Source organism: Scyliorhinus torazame, chromosome 6 (assembly GCF_047496885.1).
Source record: "Scyliorhinus torazame isolate Kashiwa2021f chromosome 6, sScyTor2.1, whole genome shotgun sequence".
Lineage (NCBI taxonomy): Eukaryota > Metazoa > Chordata > Chondrichthyes > Carcharhiniformes > Scyliorhinidae > Scyliorhinus > Scyliorhinus torazame.
In genome coordinates this window covers 219,893,359-219,921,137 of record NC_092712.1, presented here as the reverse complement: position 1 = coordinate 219,921,137, position 27,779 = coordinate 219,893,359, and positions in this window count along the sequence as shown.

Here is a 27,779-nt window from a genome sequence, read left to right as displayed (position 1 = left end):
AACTTTACCTAAATGTACCATTCTGTAGTATTTCCAGAGTGACACTAAAGGCTGAATCTGAGAATAAAATGATATTAATTCAAATGCCCACTGCAAAGTGATCAGTGGCCCAGGCTTACCCGTCAAGATGTACTAAAGGATCCCTTGGAAGTCCCAATGTACTGACTCTGTGGGAAGTTCCCAGGAAGGCTGAACATCTGATGGGTAATTCCTCTGTTCCCCGGACCCTTCAAAAATGTCTCTGTGTTGGAGACGGAGGATGGTTCCGACTTACTCACCTGAATAGTTACCCCAGACTTTAAAATCCAAGTCTATAAGACCACAAGACCATAAGACATAGGAGCAGAATTAGGCCACTCGGCCCATCGAGGCTGATCCATCATTCAATCATGGCTGATATTTTTCTCATCCTCATTCTCCTGTCTTCTCCCCTTAACCCTTGATCTCCTCATTGATCAAAAACCAATCAATCTCTGTTTTAAAGGCACTCAGTGATTTAACTCCTGGGTAACTTTTCAACTGACACCGCTAACTCCTCCCTTGAGCCCACGACTATCTCCTTGACTGATCCCAACCTAAGCTGACTACCTTCCACCATTCGAATCCCCCGCGATTCCATGATTATCCCCGACCTGATCTGACCCAACCTCACCACCCAATCCTCCCTGACACCCTGACAAACCTGTACCCAACCAAATCTGAGTCAACCTCACCACCTGATTTCCCCCCCCCCCCATCCAACTTCACCCGACTCAAACTAATTCAACCTCATGACCTGACTCCTCATCAACTACCCGTGCCCCCCCCCAGATCCTACCTGACCCAACCTGACTGGCCCCAACTGCACGATCCCAGCGCCCCCCTCAGCTTCCCGTGGCCCAACCTCACCACTCTACCCAGCCTACCTCATTACCCACTTACCTCACAACCTACCCCCTTACCTAACGACACAATCACCCACCCATTCAATCAGCCACACATACACTAACACATTGAAAATGTCCCAGGTTTTCAGTGAGTGAACACTACCCAGAATACCATAGCTAGTGTTGTGAAAAGGGTGGGTGACTTGTCTTCCCTGATGATCCAGTGCCACAAGGAAGCAGTTGGATTGAAAGTATGCTCCACATTTCGAAGAAGCCGGGATCAGAAATCTCAGTCAGAGCGGAGCTCTGGCACAAGGAGGAGCGGCATCGCAATCCGACGGTGACTGCCGTTCCTCGGAAGATTCAACCCATTCTTCACTCACAATATAATTTGTGTTACTTTGATGAGTTCAGTTTTTGGATGGAACGATATTTCTTCTCTTATGTTCAAACTTTTTTCCAGGTATAGGTACTTGCATGGGAGGTTTTAGTTAGTAATATGGCAGCATTTTGGAAAGGAGAGAGCCATTGATCCAAATCGCTGGCACATCAGGTTGCTTACCATAATCCTATAAAGGCAGTTTTCAGAATTTGTACTCTTGACTGGAACTTGTGCAGCAGGACCTCTTATTGGACATCGGGACATGAGCTGTGCATTATGTGACATTGAAAATGATTGAACTAATAGCTTTGCCTGCACTTTCCTAACTTAAATTCAGCCAATTTCCCTTTAAACCTGCCACGGTTTAGTGTCTCATTGCTGCTTTTGGTAATCTGTTCGACCATATTGTCAACTTATCTCAACAGGGCACCAATGAATTTCTATCCCCTGTGACTATCATTACATATACCATCATAGTTCAATCCACCTCAGGGGATTTTGGTTATCAGTTTACCACATGATTCACAGGGTACGAGTGAGCAGGAGCATGTGTTTGTGACAGTAGATTAACAAGTTCTCTGGTGGAGAGCCAGTCTGGGAATTGAGACATCACAGGCTCTCCTATAAAGAATTTTTCTATATCAGCACAGGTATATCATGATGTGGAGATGCCGGCGTTGGACTGGGGTGAGCACAGAAAGAAGTCTTACAACACCAGGTTAAACTCCAACAGGTTTGTTTGGAGTCACTAGCTTTCAGAGCGCAGCTCCTTCATCAGGTGAGGGGGCAGAACAATAATAACTGGAATTTAACCCTGAAAGTGTGAGGTGATGCATTTTGGAAGGATGAACAAGGCAAGAGAATGGTAGGATACGAGGAAGTACAGAAGATCAGAGGGACCTTGGGCGCATGTCCAAAGATCCCTGAAGGCAGCAGGACAGGTAGATAAGGTGGTTAAGAAGGCAAATGGGATACTTGCCTTTATTAGCTGGGGCATAGAATATAAGAGCAGGGAGGGTATGACGGAGCAGTATGAAATGTTTATTAGGCCACAGCTAGAGTTTTGTGTGCAGTTCTGGTCACCACACTGTAGGAAGGATGTGATTGAACTAGAAAGGGTGCAGAGGAACTTAACTAAGGTGTTGCCTGGGCTGGAGTGTTTCAGCTATCACGAGAGGCTGGTTAGGCTGGGCTTGTGTTCCTTAGAGCAGGGACCTGATTGAGATATAAAAAAATTATGAGGGACATAGATAGGGTGGATAGGAAAATGTTTTGCCCCTATGTAGAGGGGTCAATAACCAGGGTGCATAGATTTAAGGTAGTGGGCAGGAGATTTAGAGGGGATTTAAAATAGGTAGGTGCTTGCTGGCTGGTGCAGACAAGATGGGCCAAAGGTCCTTTTTCTGTGCTGTAAAACAATATGACTCTTGTCATGTGAGAGTACTTTTAAGAAATGGGTGTTTATAAATGCGTGTGCATATAAATATCTGCAGTGAGAGTACCTTTAAGAAATAGGTGTTTATTACTGCAGTGATGTCAGAGAGTGGGTGGAGCTGGGCTATCTGTCAGCTTTTTACTTTCGGTTTAGGCTGTTTGCTGCAGGGTGTGTTTTAGTTTTGTTTTCAGAGCTGGATAGCTGCAGTCACAGCCAGAAGGGGTATTAGCCTCTCTCTGTAATCTAAAAACTGTAAATCGATCCTGGTTATTTAAAACTAATAACAGTAGTGACTTTAACCTGATGTGCTTCTGGTAAAAGATGTTTTACGTCTTATGGATGTTAAAAGGAAAGCTTAAAGGGGTACTTAGTGTTGTATTCTTTGGGGGTTGTGTATGAATTAATGGTTGCTAAGATGTTCACTGTATGTTTTTAAAAAGGTTAACTTGAGTTCAAAATACTTGCTTTACAAAATACTTTTCCATTTCTGCTGTACCACACCTGTAGAGTGTGCAGTGTGCTCCCCATACCACAATCTATTAAAAGTTGTTGTTCAGGTGAACTCAATGATACACTTTGGGATTCTCTAAACCCTGGCCCATAACACTCTCCTGAGCTCCCATTTATTACTGACCTTCTACTTAGCTCTACCTGCTCCACCCCCTCTGAAGCAGTATAAAATCCATCACATTTCACCCTCTTTAGTTCTGTAGCAGAGTCATATGGACTCGAAAATTTAACCCTGGGTTCGATTCTGCGGACGTCAAACTAAGTCTGCTGTCGGGCGAGTTTAGCGGGATGTTTCTCGGTGGCTGCATTGCCGAGAAACACCCAGCGATTCAACGGCACTTTGCCTTTTATTTTGGCCATGAGGCTGCACTTGGAGTGATTTCCTGCTGGCGAGCTGATCTCACCAGCAAGAAAGGCTGTTCGCAGATCACGGTGCCATTTAGATCGACAGCCCTGATCGTTCCCACTGATTCACGCCCTCTGTTTCTCTCTTCACAGATGGTGCCAGACCTGCTGAAAGCTTCCAGCATTTCCTGTTTTTATTTATTATTGTTAAAATAAAGCTAATTTATTTGGCTGATAGGAATAGCACAAAATTGGACCTTAGATAGTTCAGTTGTCATTTTACTTACAAATCACATACAGACATGTTCCCATATTAATACAACAGCCTGTATAATGGAGAAAATACTACTCTGTTCAAGCTCATTATTAAGAATGTGAGAGAAGGGTAAAGTAGTTCTCATTGAATGGGAGAGCAGATCCAATGGGCTGAATGGCCTACTTCTGCCCTTCCATCTTGTGGTCTTCTTATCAGCATATAATGGGGTTCCAGCCAGGATTGTAAAATAATTTGTTCTCACGTTTGCCACTGTTCCAGACATTGTCGGTAAAGCAGGGTCAATGTACAATGGAGAATAGTGCACAAATCTAGGGCAACCACTCTGGCATAGTTCCAAATTGGTAGTCTGGTGAATGAGCAGGAGGATGTCCACATGTACATTTTGTATATCATTGGGTGGATTTTTGCAAATTTTCATTTGCTGCATATAGAACATAGAACATACAATGTAGAAGGAGGCCATTCAGCCCATTGAGTCCGCACCGACCCACTTAAGCCCTCTCTTCACCACAATCCCCGTAACCCAATAACCTCTCCTAACCTTTTTTGGTCACTAAGGACAATTTATCATGGCCAATCCACCTAACCTGCACGTCTTTGGACTGTGGAAGGAAACCGGAGCACCCGGATAAAATCCACACAGGCACGCGGAGAACTTGCAGACTCCGCACAGACAGTGACCCAGCGGGGAATCGAACCTGGGACCCTGGCGCTGTGAAGCCACAGTGCTAATCACTTGTGCTACCGTGCTGCCCGCTTGTGCTACCGTGCTGCCCACTTGTGCTACCGAGCTGCCCACTTGTGCTACCGTGCTGCCCGCTTGTGCTAGCGTGCTGCCCACTTGTGCTACCGAGCTGCCCACTTGTGCTACCGTGCTGCCCGCTTGTGCTACCGAGCTGCCCACTTGTGCTACCGTGCTGCCCGCTTGTGCTAGCGTGCTGCCCACTTGTGCTACCGTGCTGCCCACTTGTGCTACTGTGCTGCCCAACTTGTACCACCGTGCTGCCCGCTTGTGCTACCGTGCTGCCCACTTGTGCTACCGTGCTGCCCAACTTGTACCACCTTGCTGCCCAGGAATTCTGTCGTGGAGGTCAGTGTGTCATTCAGGATTTTCCATCCTTTAATTCTGTCCTGCTTACTTCCCTCCTAACGATGATACTCAGGGGAGTGAATGCACAGCTCATGAATATGGGAGTGGGGTTTAGATTTATACTGCTGCTAATTTACATGCTGGTTGCATGCAGCCAGTGCTATTGAGTGCTGAACACACTATTGTGTCGCTGCATGCCTCATCAAGGATCTCAGTACAAGGCTAGCATTAATGAATGGCCGCTTACATTACTTAAAGCCAGCTTGCACCTTTTCCAGGCATCTGAATGCAGCAGAAGGACCAGTGAAAGAGAGTCTGAGAGGTAAGAAAAGTCACTTATGACACAACAGGGGACAGAGCATGCTCCAGGGTTCACTGATTCTGCACTGGATGCCTTGGTGGAGAAGGTGGAGAGGACAAGAAGTTGGAGCTAATCACGGGGATCCAAGATGCCTTCCAGATAACCTAGTGGGGGCAGGTAGCTATGATGATCGATATCCCTTAATTGGACATTTAATCACCACTTAAGGGTGATTAATCACATCACCGCTGGTATTAACCCAGCAGCCGGCAGGCCTGTCACCATTGACATGCACAACAAGTAAATCTGTGCTCTGAGTTTGTTTCCTGGGACCGGAGTGGGCGACACTCCTCCAAAGGTACTCAGTGCCTGATCAAGGGACCCAGCATTGGGAAGAGAGAGCCACTAAGAGCCTTCCCCTTGCCCGTCTGGCTGAACCCCTTACTCTGCACCCCCATCCCTCAAACTCCCTCCCTCTTGTGTCTGGCGCTCTGCAATCCTGGGCCTCCAGTAGATACCTTTCCTGCAGCAGCCACCACTTCCCTGAGAGTGCTGCTGAACAATAGAACAATAGAACATTACAGCGCAGTACACGCCCTTCGGCCCTTGATGTTGCGCCGATCTGTGAAACCAATCTAAAGCCCATCTACACTATTCCATTATCATCCATATGTTTATCCAATGATAATTTAAATGCTCTTAATGTTGGCGAGTCCACTACTGTTGCAGGCAGGGCATTCCACGCCCTTACTACTCTCTGAGTAAAGAACCTACCTCTGACATCTGTCCTATATCTATCTTCCCTCAATTTAAAGCTATGCCCCCTCGTGCGAGCCATCACCATCCGAGGAAAAAGGCTCTCACTGTCCATCTATCTAATCCTCTGATCATCTTGTATGCCTCAATTAAGTCACCTCTTAACCTTCTTCTCTCTAACATAAACAGCCTCAAGGCTCTCAGCCTTTCCTCATAAGATCCTCCCTCCATACCAGGCAACATCCTGGTAAATCTCCTCTGCACCCTTTACAATGCTTTCACATCGTTCCTATAATGCGGCGCCCAGAACTGCATGCAATACTCCAAATGCGGCCGCACCAGAGTTTTGTACAGCTGCAACATGACTTCATGGCTCTGAAACTCAATCCCTCTACCAATAAAAGCTAATACACCGTACGCCTTCTTAACAACCCTATCAACCTGGGTGGCAACTTTCAGGGATCTATGTACATGGACACCGAGATCTCTCTGCTCATCCACAATACCAAGAATTTTACCATTAGCCCAGTACTCTGTATTCCTGTTACTCCTTCCAAAATGAATCACCTCACACTGTTCTGCATTAAACTCCATTTGCCACTTCTCAGCCCAGCTCTGCAGCTTATCTATGTCTCTTTGTAACCTGCAACATCCTTCCGCACTGTCCACAACTCCACCGACTTTAGTGTCATCCTCAAATTTACTCACCCATCCTTCTACGCCCTCCTCCAGGTCATTTATAAAAATAACAAACAGCAGTGGCCCCAAAACAGATCCTTGTGGTACACCACCCTCTCTGTCTTCTTACAGCTAGCCAATTTCATATCCAAACCGCTAAATCACCCTCAATTCCATGCCTCTGTATTTTCTGCACTAGCCTACCGTGGGGAACCTTATCAAACGCTTTACTGAAATCCATATACACCACATGAACTGCTTTACCCTCATCCACCTGTATAGTCACCTTCTCAAAGAACTCAATAAAGTTTGTGAGGCACGGCCTACCCTTCACAAAACCGTGTTGACTATCCCTAATCAAACTATTCCTTACTCGATGATTATAAATCCTATCTCTTATAATCCTTTCCAAGACTTTGCGCACAACAGTAGGAAGGCTCACTGGTCTATAGTTACCGGGGTTGTCTCTACTCCCCTTCTTGAACAAGGGGACAACATTTGCTATCCTCCAGTCTTCTGGCACCATTCCTGTAGACAATGATGACATAAAGATCAAAGGCAAAGGCTCTGCAATCTCCTCCTTAGCTTCCCAGAGAATCCTCGGATAAATCACATCGGCCCAGCGGACTCATCTATTTTCACACTTTCCAGAATTGCTAACACCTCCTCCTTATGAACCTCAATCCCGTCGTCTAGTAGCCTGTATCTCAGTATTCTCCTCGACAACATTGTCTTTTTTCTGTGTGAATACTGACGAAAAATATTCATTTAGCGCCCCTCCTATCTCCTCGGACTCCACGCACAACTTCCCACTACTGTCCTTGACTGGCCCTACTCTTACCCTAGTCATTCTTTTATTCCTGACATAACTATAGAAAGCTTTAGGGTTTTCCTTGATCCTACCTGCCAAGTACTTCTCATGTCCCCTCCTGGCTCTTCTTAGCTCTCTCTTTAGGTCCTTCCTGGCTAACTTGTAACTCTCAAGCGCCCTAACTGAACCTTCACGTCTCATCTTTACATACGCCTCCTTCTTCCTCTTGACAAGTGATTCAACTACTTTAGTAAACCACGGTTCCCTCGCTCAACCACTTCCTCCCTACCTGACAGGTACATACTTATCAAGGACACGCAGTAGCTGTTTCTTGAACAAGCTCCACATTTCAATTGTGCCCATTCCCTGAAGTTTCCTTCCCCATCCTATGCATCCTAAATCTTGCCTAATTGCATCATAATTGCCTTTCCCCCAGCTATAACTCTTGCCTGTGGTATATACCTATCCCATTCCATCGTTAAAGTAAACGTAACCGAATTGTGGTCACTATCACCAAAGTGCTCACCTCCAAATCTAACACCTGGCCTGGTTCATTAACCAGTACCAAATCCAATGTGGCCTCGCCTCTTGTGGCCTATCTACATACTGTGTCAGGAAACCCTCCTGCCCACATTGGACAAAAACTGACCCATCAAAAGTACTCGAACTATAGCGTTTCAAGTCAATATTTAGAAAGTTAAAGTCCCCCAAAGCAACTACCCTGTTACTTTCGCTCCTATCCAGAATCATCTTTGCAATCCTTTCCTTTACATCTCTGGAACTTTTCAGAGGCCTATAGAAAACTCCCAACAGGGTGACCTCTCCTTTCCTGTTTCTAACCTCAGCCCATACTACCTCAGTAGACGAGTCCTCATCAAACGTCCTTTCTGTCACCGTAATACTGTCCTTGACTAACAATGCCACACCTCCCCCTCTTTTACCACCTTCTCTGAGCTTACTGAAACATCTAAACCCCGGAACCTGCAACAACCATTCCTGTCCCTGCTCTATCCATGTCTCCGAAATGGCCACAACATCAAAGTCCCAGGTACTAACCCATGCTGCAGGTTCACCCACCTTATTCCGGATGCTCCTGGCGTTGAAGTAGACACACTTCAAACCACCTTCCTGCCTGCCGGTACACTCCTGCGACCTTGAAACATTACTCATGACCTCACTACTCTCAACCTCCTGTACACTGGAGCTACAATTCAGGTTTCTACCCCCTGATGAATTAGTTTAAACCCTCCTGAAGAGCATGAGCAAATTTCCCCCCCAGAATATTGGTACCCCTCTGGTTCAGGTGTAGACCATCCCTTTTGTAGATGTCCCACGTTCCCCAGAATGAGCCCCAATTATCCAGGTACCTGAATCCCTGCCTCCTGCACCATCCCTGTAGCCACGTGTTCAACTGTTCTCTCTCCCTATTCCTCGTCTCGCTAGCATGTGGCACGAGTAACAACCCAGAGATAATAACTCTGTTTGTTCTAGCTCTAAGATTCCACCCTAGCTCCCTGAATATCTGCCTTACATCCCCATCCCTTTTCCTACCTGTGTCGTTGGTACCTAAGTGGACCACGACTTGGGGCTGCTCCCCCTCCCCCTTAAGGATCCTGAAAACACGACCCGAGACATCACGGACCCTGGCACCTGGGAGGCAACATACCAAACGCGAGTCTCTCTCGTTCCCACAGAATCTCCTACCTGTCCCCCTAACTATGGAGTCCCCAATGACTAATGCTCTACTCCTCTCCCCCCTTCCCTTCTGAGCAACAGGGACAGACTCTGTGCCAGAGACCTGTACCCCATGGCTTACCCCTGGTAAGCCCCCCCCCCCCACCAGTATCCAAAGCGGTATACTTGTTACTAAGGGGGACGACCACAGGGGATCCCTGTACTGACTGCTTCCTCCCAGCCCCTCTCACCGTCACCCATCTATCTTCATTCTTCGGAATAACTACATCCCTGAAGCTTCTATTTAAGACTACCTCTGCCTCCCGAATGATCCGAAGTTCATCCAGCTCCAGCTCCAGTTCCCTAACGTGGTTTTTGAGGAGCTGGAGATGGGTGCACTTCCCACAGGTGAAATCAGCAGGGACACTGACAGTGTCCCTCACCTCAAACATTCTGCAGGAGGAACATTGCACTGACTTCCCTGCCATCCCCTCTAGATAAGTTGCGGATAAAACAAGAAAAAGAAAGAAAGAGTTTACCTGATATTCACTCAACCCCGTAGGTTAGAGGAGGTGGCTCCTCTCCTGTGCTTTTAAATCTCTGGCTCCTCTCCCGCTTTAAAATCTCCGGCTCCTCTCCCACTTTTACATCTCCGGCTCCTCTCCTGCTTTTAAATCTCCAGCTCCTCTCCCTCTTTTGCTGAGCAAAAGAACTGCAAGGATCTGTTTGGCTGGTAGTTCTTGGCAGGTGGGACCTCTGCCCCTCGGGTCCAAATCCCAGGGAAAGTCCCTCTCCTGGCCTCTCCAGTGCTTAATTGTCTCGTAATTCGGCTGGCCTTCCTCAGAGGAGACAACACATGTCTCTCACTGGTCCTTCAGCTGGCAGGCAAGACTCCCATCATCCCCACAAGATTCTGTCCCAGAAACCATCCGGCAACTAAGCTGTAACTAGTTGATGATCATTTCAAATAGCATTGGTGGAGGCTGTAGTGATATCATGGTTGTGTTGTAATTCACCGGCTGACCACTAGGAGTCTCACTAGTATATAAGTCAATGTAAAGTCAGCTGACCAGACACTGGCTGGAGGAAGTAAAAGAGAGAGCTTGCATGTGCATGATTTTGTTGTTGTTCATCTGTTGTCTTGTATATAGATTACCCACAGTTAATGTTAATAAATTGTTTATAACTTTAACTCCAAGTGTTCTTCTAATAAATCAGCCCATCCAACAAGAACATTGCAGAGAGTCCTTGCTGCTACTGAACAATTGAATTATATGAGGTTAAGAGAGGATGTTTGTTGGAATGTTGAAATCCAAAATGGCAGTGCTGGCATCGAATCAGCATGACACAGAGAGTAACATCACAATTTTCAGGCCATGCAACTGTTACAACCGACCCAAGGCCATGGGGCCTGTACCATGAAAATGAAAATCGCTTATTGTCACAAGTAGGCTTCAAATGAAGTTACTGTGAAATTCCCCTAGTCACCACATTCCGGCGCCTGTTCGGGGAGGCTGGTACAGGTTCCTTGTGGCCTTACCTGAGTATGATATCCTCTGATGAGAGGTCGGGGCTACACACTTAACCAGGGGTAGCCTGGGACATAAATACCCTGGCCCGAGTGTGGGTCACGTGCAGGAGACCCTTCGGGGAGTAGCGAATGTATTGAGTAAGTTTATTAAATCCTTTTGTTCCTTTTTCATCATCACTTCCTCGTGGTCACTTGCATGGATCTTACACTGACAACGAGGGTGAAATGGAACTGCAGGAGATGCCAGTTCCTCTGGACTTGGCCTACCTTGAACAGGCCTCAGGAGGCCTCCCTCCAGGATGCAGTTGATTGGGTGATTGGAGGCATTTGAAGCCGAGATGGGCGATTGGAACCAATATATCGAAAGGATGCAGTACTTTTTAAGGAAGGTTTGGGAACCACCTGAGAGACTGCCAACTAGATTTCCGTGGATCCCGAGGCCCAGCTGAGTTATTTTCACGCCTGTCCCGTTCCCTACACCCTGAAGCCAAAAGTGGATGCAGAGCCGGACTATTTGGAGCAGTTGGGGATAATCCACCTGGTACAATTCGTGGATTGGGCGGCGCCGATAGTACAAGTGATGAAACCTAATGGTACCATCTGGTTCTGCGGGGACTACAAATTGACTGTGAATCACATGTCCCATTGGACTGTTATCCAGTATACTGGATTGAAAATCTATACGCTCAGCTCAGTGGGGGACGCACTTTTACCAAGCTCAATATGAGCCATGCTTATTTACAGTTGGTTCTGGACCCTGACTCCCAAAGTACGTGACGGTAAATACACACTGTGGTCTCTATGAGTATACTATGCTGCTTTTTAGAGTGTCGTCCACCTGTCCACATTTCAGAGGGTAATGGAATACATACTCTCGGGGTTACCAGAGATTGTGGTTTATCTGGATGACGTTTTACTAACTGGGTTGTCTGATCGTGAATACCTCGCGGACGTATTTTGTCGCTTTTAGGCAGTAGGGGTCCAGCTGCGCAGGGAAAAATTGGTTTTCCACATCCCAAAGATGATCCACCTGGGCTACGGAGTGGCCCGGAATGGATTCACCCGGTTGATGACAAAGTGCGAGCAATCCAGCAGGCCCTGGTGCCAAAGGACCTGACGGAACTCTGTTCTTTTTTGGGGGTCTGATCAATTACTACGGGAAATTTATCCTGAATCTGGCCCCATTGCACCTCCTGTTAAAGAAGGACTAGTGTTGTGTTTGGGACCCACTGTAGGACACAGCGGACAGCTTTCGACGAGATGAAGAGAAAACTTTCCTCCTTGCGACTCTTAACATATTTTGACCCATCAAAGCCCCTACTGGAGACCTGCGATGCCTCACCTTAAGGCATCGGGGCTGTTCTAGCACACAGGATAGACAACGACACAGAGCGGTCCATCGCGCTTGCCTCCCGCACCCTGGTGGTGGAGGAACAAAACTATGCACAGATAGAAAAAGAATGTTTGACAGTAGTATTTGCAGTGAAATTATTCCTCCAGTACATGTGCGGTCATACTTTCACAGTCCTTACCGACCACAAACCCCTCCTGGGGTTGCTTAAGGAGGACAGGGCAATCCTGCACGTGGTTAGATGTCCACTGAATGACGACGATGATGTCATGGGCCATGATCAAGAAGCTCCGCCAGACTTTCAGTGTCCACGGGACCCCAGAGATATTAGTGTCGGACAATGGCACGGCATTTACCAGCGACTGAATGGTGTCTGCCACTTGAGGACAGTACCTTACCACCCATCATCCAATGGCTTAGCAGAGTGCGCGGTGCAAACTTTCAAGTTGGGGCTGCGGAAGCAGACCTTGGTCTCCCCAGAGACCGTTTGGCCCGGTTTTATTACCACAATACGCCACCACCGCAGTGGCACCTTTTGAGCTGATGATGGTTGACTGTGCACACGGCTGAGCCTCTTCCTGCCTGATATTGTGGAGAAGGTCCACGACCCCCTCCAAGCATCAAAATGGATGATGTGTCAGACTTGTGGGGTGGGGTGGGGTGGGGGAGGGGGGGGGGGGGGCTTAGTGGGGATGGATGTTATAACCCAACCCAAGTCCATGGGGTCCGCACCATCAGGTTCCCCATGGCCTCACCTGAGTATGATATCCCCCAGATGAGGGTGTGAGCGATGCCCTTAACCAGGGGTCCCTGGGACATAGGTACCCCACCCTAAATGGGGGCCGGACACAGGAGATCCTTTGGGGTGTAGAGAGTGTATTGAGTAAGTTTATTAAATCCTTTTGTTTCTTATCTCTAATCGCTTCCCTGTGGTCTCTCACCTGGCCTTTACAGCAATCTTCCTGCAGACACTGGTTTGCTAATACCCTCAGCAAAATGGTGTCCGTCGCAACTTACTCAAAGTGTGCTTGCACGTAGATGCCATTTGTGAACCAAAATGTAGTGTTGAAAAACCAGGTGCTAAGGAGTCGAATTAAATGATGCTGTTATTCAGCCTCATGCATATCACAAAACTAGATGAAATGTCAAAATTCTAATATGGATAAAATACAATATGATCTGGTTAAATATTGACAGGAAAACCCATGAACAGCTATATAACCTCCTCATTAACATTATATACTCATTTGTCACATAATAAACCGATAAAAAGCAACTTCTGAAAAACAGTTACCCAATACACCTCATCATGTATCCATCAACTTTTGCTTCCACACGCCTTCTCTTTCTCACCAACTATGACCTTTCCTTGTATTCTGATCCCAGAAATATTATTATTTCCTCACCATTCTCAGTCCTGAATCTTCCTCCCTTCATGATTACTTTTTTTCTCCTGCCTTTTGGGCCTCTCTCCCAATGTGGCCATTGGCTCCTGTAAGTAGGTCTAATCCAGCTGCTGTGTTGTTTGTGACAGCCTGCTGTTTGCAGTTGTTGTGAATGACAGATATGTAGATTCGCCAGTCTGGCAAGAAGAAATTCTATGACTAGCCACTGTATATGCACAGATCCACTCTGAACACCCCATCCTGGGCATTTCCATGTAGTAGGCAACTGCATGAAGACCAATATGGGGAACCAGAGGTGGATGTGATAGACTTTGATGAGATCAAATCTTCCATCCTGGCCTGCTTTCTTCAGTGATGGACACATTGATGGAGGGCGGACACACTACAACCGCTTCTGGCAGAAATTGAGGAATATCAAACATTATGGAATGCAAGGCGACACAGTGGTTAGAACTGCTGTCTCATAGCGCGAAAGGTCTGGGTTCGACTCTGGTCTTGGGTGACCGTGTGGAGTTTGCACTTTCTCTCCGTGTCTGTGCGGATTTCTTCTGGGTGCCCTGGCTTCCTCCCACAATTCAAAGATGTGCAGGTTAGGTTGATTGGCCATGCCAAATAGCTCCTTTGTGTCTAAGAAGGTTAGTTGAGGTGTCGGGGATAGGGTGGGTGTGTGGATCTAGGTAGGGTGCTCCTTCGGAGGGTTGGCGCTGATGTGATGGGTTGAATGGCCTCCTTCTGCACTAAAGGGAATCCATGATTCTTCTATGAAGGCAGAGATCTGCTGAAATTTCTACCTCTCATACAGTATGGATCAGGGAATAGTTTGCCTGCAGGTTCTGCCATTGTTATTGAGCAGTCACAAAACCTTTAATATACAGATATTACAAAACTTTAATTTCCATTAGCTGCACTGCAGATAGAACAGTAAAATTCCTACAGTACAGAAGGAGGCCTTTCGGCCCTTCGAGTCTGCATCGACCCTTTGAAAAAGAACCTACCCAGGCCCACTCCCCCACTCTATCCCCATGACCCTACTTACCCTGCACATCTTTGGACTGTGGAAGGAACCCTGAGCATTCGGAGGAAACCCCACACAGCCAGTCACCCAAGGCTGGAATTGAACCTGGGCCCTTGGCGCTATGAGGCAGCAGAGCTAACCACTGTGTTATGTGTCATCCCTAGATAGTCCTATTATTTTCAGTCATCCTAGCCCAAATGGACATGGATTTTCTGGACCCGATTATATGTTTTGGCTTTGAAGAATAAATAAAAGAATATTCACAATCAGGGTAAAATCAATTTCCCTTTCTAGATTAAAATAAAAAATGTACCCATCTAATCATCCAAATACTTCAACAGCTTTATCTGCAAGGCTTAATGTGTGCCACTGAACCTGATGAACTTGGAGCACCTTCTTTGCTGTTTCATGAATTCACAACATGTCCTCACTTGCTGAGTGGTGGCCTGACTTAAAGAATGTAAGCAGGAAAGAGACATTATTTTTCCTTTTCTTAACTGGTTGTCTTCTGTACCAAATGGGAGGAAAATAAGTTGGTTGAAAGCATCATCCTGCACTGCTACCTAAAATGTAACAGAGTCCCGCCCCGCTTATGTACCTAAATGGAATTTCCAATATTATAGGGACAGAATGAGAGAAGCCTTGAAGAAATCCCAAACAAAGCTATCAATAGAGTAGCTCCAGTCCCCTTTCCCAATATAAGGCTTCCAAATCCCAGGCCTTACTTTCTCCTCCATCCCATTGACTTGTGGCCATTGGTTTCTCCCTGGTCACCTGTCCTCACTATTTCAGGCTTTGTTTACACCATCCAGCTTTCTCAATTGCCCATGTCTCAAGGATCTTATTGGGTCATGGTCACTATGGTAATTGCTGACATGGTTTAAGGTAACCAATCCCCTTGTTTAATTCTCTCTCTGTAATGAAGCTCCTGCTTATCTTGTCATGGCCCCAGCCACTTGCTTCCTCAAACGCAAATCTTTTCATATCTCTAGCTTCAGACCCTGCTCTATTCCTTCTGATATCCATTAATTGAGTTCCAAATCCTTGTTCCCTCTGAATTCATATTATTGTCTTCCCATTCTCTAAATTAAGGGGAACACCAAGTCCATTGTCCAGTTCATTGCTTAAATGGTTTAAGATCATTTTCCAGCAGCAATTGGAAGATTAGTGTCAATAATCTTTTTCACAATCTCAATGAAGAGTAAGATAAAGAAGAAGAAAAATATCCAAGAAGAGAAACAAACATATAATGCCATGATGGGAATTGTGATTGAGTGAGATGTACTTATAACTTTACCAACTAGCCAAATATATGCTGAACTGTTTAAAGAGAACCTCTTATAAAAAATAAAACAGAATATCACTAACCAAAAATGGCTGCCATAATTCACCTGGGGCTGGATTTTCCGCCTCACCGCGCCATTTTTCAGCTTCGGCCCACCGGCGGGATGCTCCGTTATGCCGGCCGGTCAATGGGGTTTCTCATTGTGGGGCAGCCCCACGCCATCGGGAAACCCCCAGGCACCGGCAAAACGGAGAATCGCGACGGCGGAGAATCCCGCCCCTGATGTTTAGAAATGTAAGTTTTTCTTTTTTGGTAAGTTATTGTATGGATTTCATTGCTGACATGACACGCATGGAATTCCACACCTGGGGGTGTCAAGGTCCACGTCAAAAAGGTAGTCTTGAATAGAAGGCATTATAAATGCAAAGTTAATCAACTGTAATCTTTCAAGATGTGGAGATGCCGGCGTTGGGCTGGGGTGAGCACAGTAAGAAGTCTGACAACACCAGGTTAATGTCCAAAAGGTTTGTTTCGAATCACTATCTTTAGGATCACAGCACCTTCCTCAGGTGAATGAAGAGGTGGGTTCCAGAAACATATATATAGACAAAGTCAATGATATTAGACGACACTTTCAATGCGAGTCTATACAGGTAATTAAGTCTTTACAGGTCCAGACAGAGCAACTGGACAGAGAGATAATCACAGGATTAAGAGGTGTGAATTATCTCAAGCCAGGACAGTTGGTAGGATTTCGCAAGCCCAGACCAGATGGTGGGGGGTGAATGAATGCAACATGAATACAAGGTCCCGGTTGAGGCCATACGCATGTGTGTGGAACTTGGCTATAAATTTCTGTTTGGCGATTCTGCGTTGTCGCGCGTCCTGAAGGCCGCATTGGAGAACGCTTGCCCGAAGATCAGAGGCTGAATGCCCTTAACTGCTGAAGTGTTCCCCGACTGGAAGGGAACATTCCTGCCTGGCGATTGTCGCGCGATGTCCATTCATCTGTTGTCCCAGCGTCTGCATGGTCTCGCCAATGTACTTCAAACAAATGCGCAACCTCAAATGGACCATTGTTTGCAGCAAACTACCCAGCCTTCAGAACAGCGACCACGACAGCACACAACACTGCCATGGCAATCTCTGCAAGACGTGGCAGATCATCGACATGGGTACCACTATACGCTGCAGGAAAGGATGTCCCAAAGTGTGGTACATTGGCTAGGCCATGCAGATGCTGCGACAACGGATGAACGGACATCGCAGCACGGATTTGTGAGGGGTAGGTCTTGCCTTACAAATCTTATTGAATTCTTTGAGGAGGTGACCAAGCATGTGGATGAAGGTAAAGCAGTGGATGTAGTGTACATGGATTTTAGTAAGGCATTTGATAAAGTTCCCCATGGTAGGCTTATGCAGAAAGTAAGGAGGTATAGGATAGTGGGAAATTTGGCCAGTTGGATAACAAACTGGCTAACCGATAGAAGTCAGAGAGTGGTGGTGGATGGCAAATATTCAGCCTGGATCCCAGTTACCAGTGGCGTACCGCAGGGATCAGTTCTGGGTCCTCTGCTGTTTGTGATTTTCATTAATGACTTGGATGAGGGAGTTGAAGGGTGGGTCAGTAAATTTGCAGACGATCCGAAGATTGGTGGAGTTGTGGATAGTAAGGAGGGCTGTTGTCGGCTGCAAAGAGACATAGATAGGATGCAGAGCTGGACTGAGAAGTGGCAGATGGAGTTTAACCCTGAAAAGTGTGAGGTTGTCCATTTTGGAAGGACAAATATGAATGCGGAATACAGGGTTAACGGTAGAGTTCTTGGCAATGTGGAGGAGCAGAGAGATCTTGGGGTCTATGTTCATACATCTTTGAAAGTTGCCACTCAAGTGGATAGAGTTGTGAAGAAGGCCTATGGTGTGCTCGCGTTCATTAACAGAGGGATTGAATTTAAGAGCCGTGAGGTGATGATGCAGCTGTACAAAACTTTGGTAAGGCCACATTTGGAGTACTGTGTACAGTTCTGGTCGCCTCATTTTAGGAAGGATGTAGAAGCTTTGGAAAAGATGCAAAGAAGATTTACCAGGATGTTGCCTGGAATGGAGAGTAGGTCTTACGAGGAAAGGTTGAGGGTGCTAGGCCTTTTCTCATTAGAACGGAGAAGGATGAGGGGCGACTTGATAGAGGTTTATAAGATGATCAGGGGAATAGATAGAGTAGACAGTCAGAGACTTTTTCCCCGGGTGGAACAAACCATTACAAGGGGACATAAATTTAAGGTGAAAGGTGGAAGATATAGGAGGGATATCAGAGGTAGGTTCTTTACCCAGAGAGTAGTGGGGGCATGGAATGCACTGCCTGTGGAAGTAGTTGAGTCGGAAACATTAGGGACCTTCAAGCAGCTATTGGATAGGTACATGGATTACGGTAAAATGATATAGTGTAGATTTATTTGTTCTCAAGGGCAGCACGGTAGCATTGTGGATAGCACAATTGCTTCACAGCTCCAGGGTCCCAGGTTCGATTCCGGCTTGGGTCACTGTCTGTGCGGAGTCTGCACGTCCTCCCCGTGTCTGCGTGGGTTTCCTCCGGGTGCTCCGGTTTCCTCCCACAGTCCAAAGATGTGCGGGTTAGGTGAATTGGCCAATGATAAATTGCCCTTAATGTCCAAATTGCCCTTGGTGTTGGGTGGAGGTGTTGAGTTTGGGTAGGGTGCTCTTTCCAAGAGCTGGTGCAGACTCAAAGGGCCGAATGGCCTCCTTCTGCACTGTAAATTCAATGATAATCTATGATTAATCTAGGACAAAGGTTCGGCACAACATTGTGGGCCGAAGGGCCTGTTCTGTGCTGTATTTTCTATTTTCTATTTTTTCTATCTCAGACCTAAATGGTCTACCCCATATCCTGAGACTGTGTCCCCTGGTTCTGGAATCTCCAACCAGGAAAAACATCCTCCCTGCATCTAGTCTGTCCAGCCCTGTTAGAATTTTATATGTTTCAATCAGATCTCCTCTCATCCTTCTACATTCTAGTGAATACAGGCCTAGTCAAACAAATCTGTCCTCATGGGACACTCCCGACAACCCTGGTATTAGCCTAATAAACCTTCGCCGTACTCCCTCTATGGCAAGTATATCCTTTCTTGGATAGGGAGACCAAAACTGCACATAATACTCCAGGGCCGCAATTGAATGACCTCGTCGCACCCGACTCGGTGACGTAACAAGGCCATTAAATTTTGCGAAAGGCCTCCCTCCCGCAAGATTTGCGCTGCTTGGAACGCCTTGTGAGACCTAACGAGATGCCACAACCTGGATCTCGCACTCACTGGGCGGATTCCAGATTGGCATATTTTAGTGAGCAGTTAGCTTCATTTACATATGTCTGCGCCGGAGTCTCCCGAGGCCCGGGATCGAGGCACCCCACCGTTTAGCACTGGTTTCCACAAACATGCATCAGGCATGATGGCACTTGGGCGGGTCTCCCAGACGATTACAGGCCGCTGGGTAGTCAGGCTCTGGTGATCGATGCCATCCAGGCACCTTGGCACTGCCAGTTGGCACCTTTGCACTGCTGCCTATGCACTGCCAGGATTCTCAGGTGGCACTGGCAGGGGCACCCCAGGGTTCCAGGTTCTGCTAAGGTGCCTGGTTGCCAGTTTGCCCATGCCCGGGGCTTGAGCACTGAGTCGCTCTGCTCTCGTGAGGTTGGGTGAGCGGGAGGGGGGGCTCGAGGACCCTTCAATTGGTAAGTTGGGGCATGGGGGTGGGGGGGTGGGGTCCAGAGACCGTGGTGGGAGGGTCAAGAGATCGGGGCAGCATTTAGAAATGGTGCCCCGGTTGCTTCCTGTACTGACGAGTTTGAACGTAAGTGTAGCCTCAGCGAAGCATTCCTCGACGAGGCCTGAAAAAAAAGAGAGTCCCTTTTAATAGCGGGGTCGTTTTTGCCGTCTGCAGTGGCTAAAAACAGCACCCAAAACGGGAGTCTTTTTTTTCCTGTTAAATCGCACCCCAGGTGTGGTATCACCAGGCCCTGTATGACTGCAGTAAGACATCTCTACTTCTGAATGCAAATCCTCCTGTAATGAAGGCCAACATATCATTTGCTTTCCTAATTGCTTGCTACACCTGCCTCTCCACTTTCATTGACTGGTGTACAATGACATCCAGATCTCTTTTACGTTCACACGTCCCAATATATCACCATTTAGATAATCCCCTTCTGTTTTTCACACCGTTAAGTAGATAACGTTACATTTAGCCGCATTGTACTGCATCTGCCACGTGTTTGTGCACTCACTCAACTTGTCAAAATCACCTTGAAGCTTTCTTACATCCTTCTCACAACCCACAATTATTTTGTATGTTTCTCACTTTCTTGGTTTTTTTCTGTTGTTATGTCCCTTTTATTCAGCCCCTCAGTTGGTCACAATAATGGGTTTAATAAAATGTTTTTTCTCATAAATGCCTTTTCCAATCATCTATTTGGCAGATTTGTGACTTGGCACGGCTAGCAGAGAACCTTGTCCTTTGTGAGCACAATTTGTCATCCTGTTCACAACCATTTTAATTAATGGCTGTACAATCGTGTGCCGTATGCAGCTGAATTTCTGATATCCACTCCAAATGGCCAGGCTTCTTCACCAGGCGTACAAAGCTGGAAAACTTTCCCCACAACTCTAGCCACTGCAAACACAAAGTGAAAGGTTATGGGCATAGGACAAGAAAAAGTGTTTAATTCAAGTCCCAAAGAACACTCTGGATGTAAATAGAAAAATAAATGATTTTTTCCCTAATTTTTACAGTTTCATGTTAAAGCCGGACAATTGCTCTGACTGTTTCCAGTTTAACACACAATGTTAAAAGAATGTTACTCACTTACTTTAATGAGACACTTTAATGCGTGTATATTTTCAAATGCTCACTGTTGTATTTGTACATTTGCTGGCATACTGCATGCAAGCTGAGTGATAATCCCTCCACATTGCAATTTGGTAACAGTTCTGCGCAGGAGAAGAATTTTATTCAGCCAGTCCACCGACATGTTTGACTAGTTTGTTGCATAAATCTCAAATGGTTTCAGGTTAGTGAGAAAATGGGAGACAAGGGGCAGAATTCTTTGTGGGCTGACGCTGAAATTTGGAAAGGCGATTGGGCGGAGAGTCGGTTGTGAAGCCAAAATCGTTGTGGGCGTCGGGTTCACGCCAAATTGCAATGTTCCGGTGTCTCGACAGTGCCATCAATGCGTTTTACTCTGCACGTACAGTAAACGCTGTTTGTATCATTAGCGGGCCTGACCCGGTATTCTCCAGGCCTTCGCGATGCTCCGCCTCCACGGGGGGGAATTCCCGAAGGCAAGGTTCACTTGTGGTTTCAAAAATCGGGAAACGGACACCGTGGCTGATGAAAGGGAGGAGGTAGGACATGCAGTAGCTGCCGGTCATGTCGCTAGCAGGGCTGGAGGGGAGAAGGTGGGCCGCGGCCTTCTGACAAGCTGGCATGGGGGGGCGGGGGGCGGGGGGGGGGGGGGGGGTGGAGGGGGGAGAGTGGAGGGGGGGTGATGGGGGCGACCAGGGGATGGGCTGCATGGTCGCGGTGACCTCCCACGGGACTGGGTGTTCAGGCACGGACCGCCATTGCTGCGGCCTACAAGGAGGAACGGCTGGGAGGTGGGTGTGGGGATGGGGGGTCATAAGGGGACAGGAACTGCAGTGCAGACCGGGGCCACCATGTAGCCCAGTGGACCTGGTTGGGTACGGGGCGGAGGGCGCCGGGGCGGGGCGAGGACTTTCATCCCCTGCAGACAATGGACTTCGGAATCCAATTAGGACCTGTGGTCTTCAACCAGGTCGCCGCAGCCTTGGGGATGCACTGAGATGATACGAGCTAGAGCAACTTGAGGAGGACCCTGCAACAGCGGAACCTGCCCCAAAGAACAGGAGGCAGGTGGTGAGGATGGAGAGCCGGCAGCCGACAGGCCGAGGCGGAGGAGGTGCAAGGGAGGCACCACATGAGACCTTGTGTGTACCGGCAGCACCTGTCATTCGAGAACCTTCCAGGCCGGGCATGCCATTGAAGACTTCGGCTGAGCAGGGGAACAGTGCAACATATATCCCAGATCATGGACCCTGGCAGTGCATCCAGCACTGCGGGGGAATGGGGGAAGACTCCCACTCCCACTGGGGGGAACATTTGCACAACGGGGACCTTCCAGGCACCGAGTAGGGATCTATAAAGAATCTCACAGAGCTCGGTGCACAGGTACATCTGTGCCGTCACAGCTAGTCTCACTTTAATATGCATATCCTGAGGCACCCGCAACGTTGGGATCTATCCCCTTCTTCTCTGAGATCTTGGTTGAGTGCCATTCAGTACTGGTCTCCACAAATGGGGGTCTCCCAGGGGATTTGAGATCCCCAGGTGCTTGCCCTCGAGGCAGGGTGGTACCCTGCCACTGCTGGTGCCACCTGGGCACTCTGGCAATGCCAGCTTGGTACCATGGCAGTGCCACCTGGGTGCCAGATTAGCACTGCCAAGGTGCCCAGGTGGCACTGCCAGGATACCAGATTGGGCTGGGTGAGCCCTGCCTGGGTGTTGGGGGAGGTGCGGCGGGAGTGTGTGGGGTGACATCTGAATATCACGGCCGCACCCTATTGACTTCATCAGCTCTGGGTAAATCTGGTCCCGAGGCTCAGCATCTGACTGGGACCCAGCTGGATTCTGGGATCCAGCAGACCTCCGACTGTTGTTTCGCCTGGGCATTCCTTCCTCCACCTGATATGCATTAGCAATTGTGTGGTGTTTGTGCCCAAGAGGCCTGACCACTGCTGTCACCCACCGAGGTGTGTGTCTCTGCGCTGGCGGAGGGTGGGATGACTGCTGTGCCACGAATATGGTAGTCTCTTCGAAGTTCCCCTCCGAGGTGTTCTCATGGGCAGCTGGTGTTAGTGGGGGGGGAGTTCACCCCATGTGGGCTGGCACCGTTGGATGGAGATTGTGGTAGTCACCACTATCAGTATTATATGTATTACGGTAAGACACGTATAATAGAGGTACTTGGGTAAATCCCTGCCTGCTGGCTCCACCCAGTAGGTGGCGTATAAATGTGTGTGCTCGCCGGTGCTGCAGCCATTCTGGTGGCAGCTACAGGAGGCACAACATCTTTGCTCAATAAAGCCTCGATTATTCCACTACTCTCGTCTTTGTGGTAATTGATAGTGCATCAATTTATTGAGCAAGGGTTTTTAAAATGATGGATCTTCGCATCAAGCCTGATCGCCTGCAGCTGAGCCCTCAAGCAACCGACGCAACGTCCGCTTTTGACCACTGGCTAGCCTGCTTCGAAAGCTACCTCCGAACATCCGCTGAGGAACCCTCGGACGCGCAGAAGCTCCAAGTCCTTTATTCATGGGTGAACCCCGACATTTTTCCTCTCATCCGGGATGCGCCCACTTACTCTGAAGCGATGGAGCTCCTGAAGGGACATTACGTTCAGCCAGTCAACCAACTATGCGGCAGGCACCTCTTGTCCACGAGTCAGCAACTCCCCGGTGAGTCTCTGGAAGATTTCTGGCGTGCCCTGCACATCCTGGGGAGGAACTGTGACTGCCAGGCAGTTTCGGCAGTCTAGCACACAAAACTATTAATCCGAGGCGCCTTCGTTACGGGCATGAGGTCTGCGTACGTCCGCCAGCGTCTATTTGAAGGGGGTACGCTTGATCTTGCGGGAACAAGGCAGCTCGTGAACTCGTTAGAAGTGGTCTCCCATAACGTCCAGTCGTACGCCCCCAACTGCGCGGCACCCTCGTGGGCATCGTGGGCCCCACCAGCTGCTGCCTCTAGCAGACCGCAAGCCTGCGCCGCACGGCAGCCAGCGAACCCTGGGGGGCCCCAAGTGTTATTTTTGTGGGCAGAATAAACGCCCGCGACAGCGCTGCCCAGAGCAGAGCGCGACCTGCAACGGATGTGGAAAGAAGGGACACTTTGTTTCTGTTTGCCAGGCCCGGTCGGTCGCCACTGTTTCCAGGCCCGGTGTTCCTGCACCCCCCACGTACGACCCAGGGGCGCCGCCATTTTCCTTCTCGCAAGCCACGTGCGGCCCATGGACACCGCCATCTTCTTCTCCGCAGGCCACGTACAGCCCGTGGGCGCCGCCACCTTTGATGCCGCCCGCTATGTGTGCCCGTGGGCGCCGCCATCTTCGGCGCCATTTATAACGGTGCCTCAGGACCCCTGCTCGTCTGGCCGTTCATCGCCTGCCGCCTTCTCCACCACCGCTGACCAGTTTGGGCCTCCCAGCATCTGCCGCAGCTCACTTCTATCACCTTGGACCAGTCACGGCCCGCAACCTCGCAACCGCAAGAACGACGGTGAAAACCGATGGACACGAGGCGACCTGCCTTTTTGACTCCGGGAGCACGGATATCTTCATCCACCCCACGATGGTAAGGTGCTGCTCCCTCGCGGTACACCCAGCCACCCAGAAAATCTCCCTGGCCTCCGGATCCCATTCCGTGGAAATCCGGGGGTACTGCATCGCGACCCTCACTGTCCAAGGCGTAGAGTTTAGCAACTTACGGCTCTACGTCCTCCCCCACCTCTGCGCTGCCCTGTTACTTGGCCTGGACTTCCAGTGCCACCTGCAAAGCTTAACCTTAAAATTCGGCGGACCCCTACCCCCCCGTCACCGTATGCGGCCTCACGACCCTTAAGGTCGATCCACCTTCCGTGTTTGCGAACCTCACCCCAGATTGCAAACCCGTTGCCACCAGGAGCAGATGGTACAGTGCCCAGGACAGGACCTTCATCAGGTCGGAGGTCCAACGGCTTCTGCGGGAAGGGGTCATTGAGGCCAGCAACAGCCCCTGGAGAGCTCAAGTGGTGGTAGTGAAGATTGGGGAGAAGCACAGGATGATCATTGACTACAGCCAGACCATCAATCGGTACATGCAGCTCGACGCGTACCCCCTCCCACGCATATCTGACATGGTCAATCAGATTGCGCAGTATCGGGTCTTTTCCACGGTGGACCTGAAGTCCGCCGACCACCAGCTCCCCATCCGCCCGGAGGACTGCCAATACACTGCGTTCGAAGCAGATGGCCGCCTCTATCACTTCCTTAGGGTTCCCTTCAGCGTCACTAATGGGGTTTCGGTCTTCCACCGTGAGATGGACTGAATGGTTGACCGGTACAGACTGCGGGCCACCTTCCCGTACCTAGATAACGTCACCATCTGCGGCCACGATCAGCAGGACCATGACGCCAACCTCCAAAAATTCCTCCAGACCGCCAAGCTCCTTAACCTTGAGAAATGTGTTTTCTGCACCAACCGCTTAGCCATCCTTGGCTATGTTGTGGAAAATGAAGTTCTAGGGCTCGCCGCCGACTGCATGCGCCCCCTCATGGAACTCCCCCTCCCCCACTGCCCCAAGGCCCTGAAACGATGCCTGGGGTTTTTCTCCTACTATGCCCCATGGGTCCCAAATTATGCGGACAAGGCCCGTTCACTCATTCAGTCCACAGTTTTTCCCCTGACGGCTGAGACCCGCCAGGCCTTCAACTGCATCAAGCTAGACATCGCCGAGGCCACGATGCATGCAGTCGACGAGTCCCTCCCCTTTCAGGTCGAGAGCGATGCATCGGACATAGCGCTGGCTGCCAACCTCAACCAGGCGGGCAGGCCCGTGGCCTTCTTTTCCCGCACCCTCATGCCTCTGAAAATCGGCACTCCTCTGTCAAAAAGGAGGCCCAAGCCATTGTGGAAGCTGTGCAACATTGGAGGAATTGGCTGGCTGGCAGGAGATTCACTCTCCTCACTGACCAACGGTCGGTTGCCTTCATGTTCAATAACACACAGCGGGGCAAGATCAAAAACGACAAGATCTTGAGGTGGAAGATCGAGCTCTCCACCTATAATTACGAGATTTTGTATCGCCTCGGGAAGCTCAACCGGCCCCCTGATGCCCTATCCCGGTACATGTGCCAGCGCACAAGCGGACCGACTCCGGGCTCTCCACTATGACCTCTGCCACCCGGGGGTCACCCGGTTCTTCCATTTCATCAAAGCCTGCAACCTGCCCTACTCCATTGAGGAGACCACGACTGTCACCAGAGACTGCCAGGTCTGCGTGGAGTGCAAGCCGCACTTCTACCGTCCAGATTGAGCACACCTGGTGAAGGCCTCCCACCCCTTTGAGCGCCTCAGCATGGACTTAAAGAGGATCCACCGACCACAACACGTACTTTCTGAACGTGGTCGATGAGTACTCCCGGATCCCTTTCGCCATCCCATGCCCCGATATGACTTCTGCCACGGTCATTAAAGACCTGCACAGCATCTTCACTCTGTTCGGTTTCCCCACCTACGTCCACAGTGATCGGGGATCCTCGTTTTTCAGTGATGAGCTGCGTCAGTTCCTGCTCAGCAAGGGCATCGCCTCGAGCAGGACGACCAGCTACAACCTCCGGGGAAACGGACAGGTGGAGAGGGAGGACGGGGCGGTCTGGAAGGCTGTCCTGTTGGCCCTGCGGTCTAAAAATCTCCTGTTCTCCCGCTGGCAGGAGGTCCTCCCCGATGCGCTCCACTCCATCCGATTGCTCCTCTGCACCGCGCCTAACGAGACCCCTCATGAACGTCTCTTTGCCTTCCCCAGGAAGTCCACCTCCGGGGACTCGCTCCCAACATGGCTGACAGTTCCTGGACCTGTCCTCCTTCGCAAGCATGTGCGGACCCATAAGTCGGACCCTTTGGTCGAAAGGGTCCACCTCCTACATGCAAACCCACAGTATGCCTACGTGGCACACCCCGACGGGTGCCAGGACACAGTCTCCCTCCGGGACCTGGCACCCGCTGGATCCCCACCCATGGCCCCTGACCTGACACCCCCCCCGCCCCAGTTGCCTCATTCACCCCTGCGCCACTCACCCTCCCCCCCCCCCCAGTGAACCTCACCGCAGCCCCCACCCCAGGAGGATCCGTCCTCCCATTGGTTCCACTCAGGGGTGACGAAGACGAGGACAACACGCTCCCAGAGTCACAGGTGACCAAGTCGGCGCCCACATCACCACCAGGACTGAGGCGATCACAGAGGAGGGTCAAGGCCCCGACAAACTGAACTTGTAATTCCTTTTTTTTCACCACCCCTGCTGGGCTCTTTTTTTTAACAGGGGGTGAATGTGGTAGTCACCACTAGCAGTATTATATGTATTATGGTAAGACACGTATACTAGAGGTACATGGGTAAATCCCTGCCTGCTGGCTCCGCCCAGTAGGCGGCGTATAAATGTGTGTGCTCGCCGGTGCTGCAGCCATTCTGGTTCCAGCTACAGGAGGCACAACATCTTTGCTCAATAAAGTCTTGATTATTCCACTACTCTCGTCTTTGTGGTAATTGATAGTGCATCAGAGATCCTGCGGGATAATGGACATGTGGTCAGTGGGAGGGATAGGTCAGTCAAATGGCATTAACAACTCACGTGTGACAGTCGTCTGGAAGGGGCCTGGTGGATCCTCACCTCTGCACTGTACACCAACCTCTACGTCGGTGACCGATCAGTCCTCGGCCACTCCCATGACCTCCAGGGCCCGTTCCTTGTAGGGGATGAGGACTCTGATGTCCGGCACAGTATTAGTTTTTGTTTGATTACATGCCTCTGGAGCATAGAGGAATGTTCTCCCACATTAACAATTCCATATAAATGCAAATTGTCATCCTTACACAGACTGGCATTAACATCAGAAAGACACAATGCTCAGAGGGCTATAGAAAAAGGTTTTGGTCCCTTTGAGAAAAAACAAAACTTAAGCTTTCAAATATCAGATAGCTTCAGGATGAGTTAGGGTCAACTGACAAAACTGACGGCATGAAGGGCATGTTACTCTTCAGATCAGTTATAGATGTAACGTGGCAACTTGGAAATGCACTTGATAATAAATAATGTCTTCCTTAATGCCTTCCTTCATGGCATAGAGCTATTTGGATGAACTAGTGGAACATTTGATTGATATTCTGAAGTAAGTGCTTGATAATTTATTGCAGGTACATTTGCCAGAAAAAGATACTGAT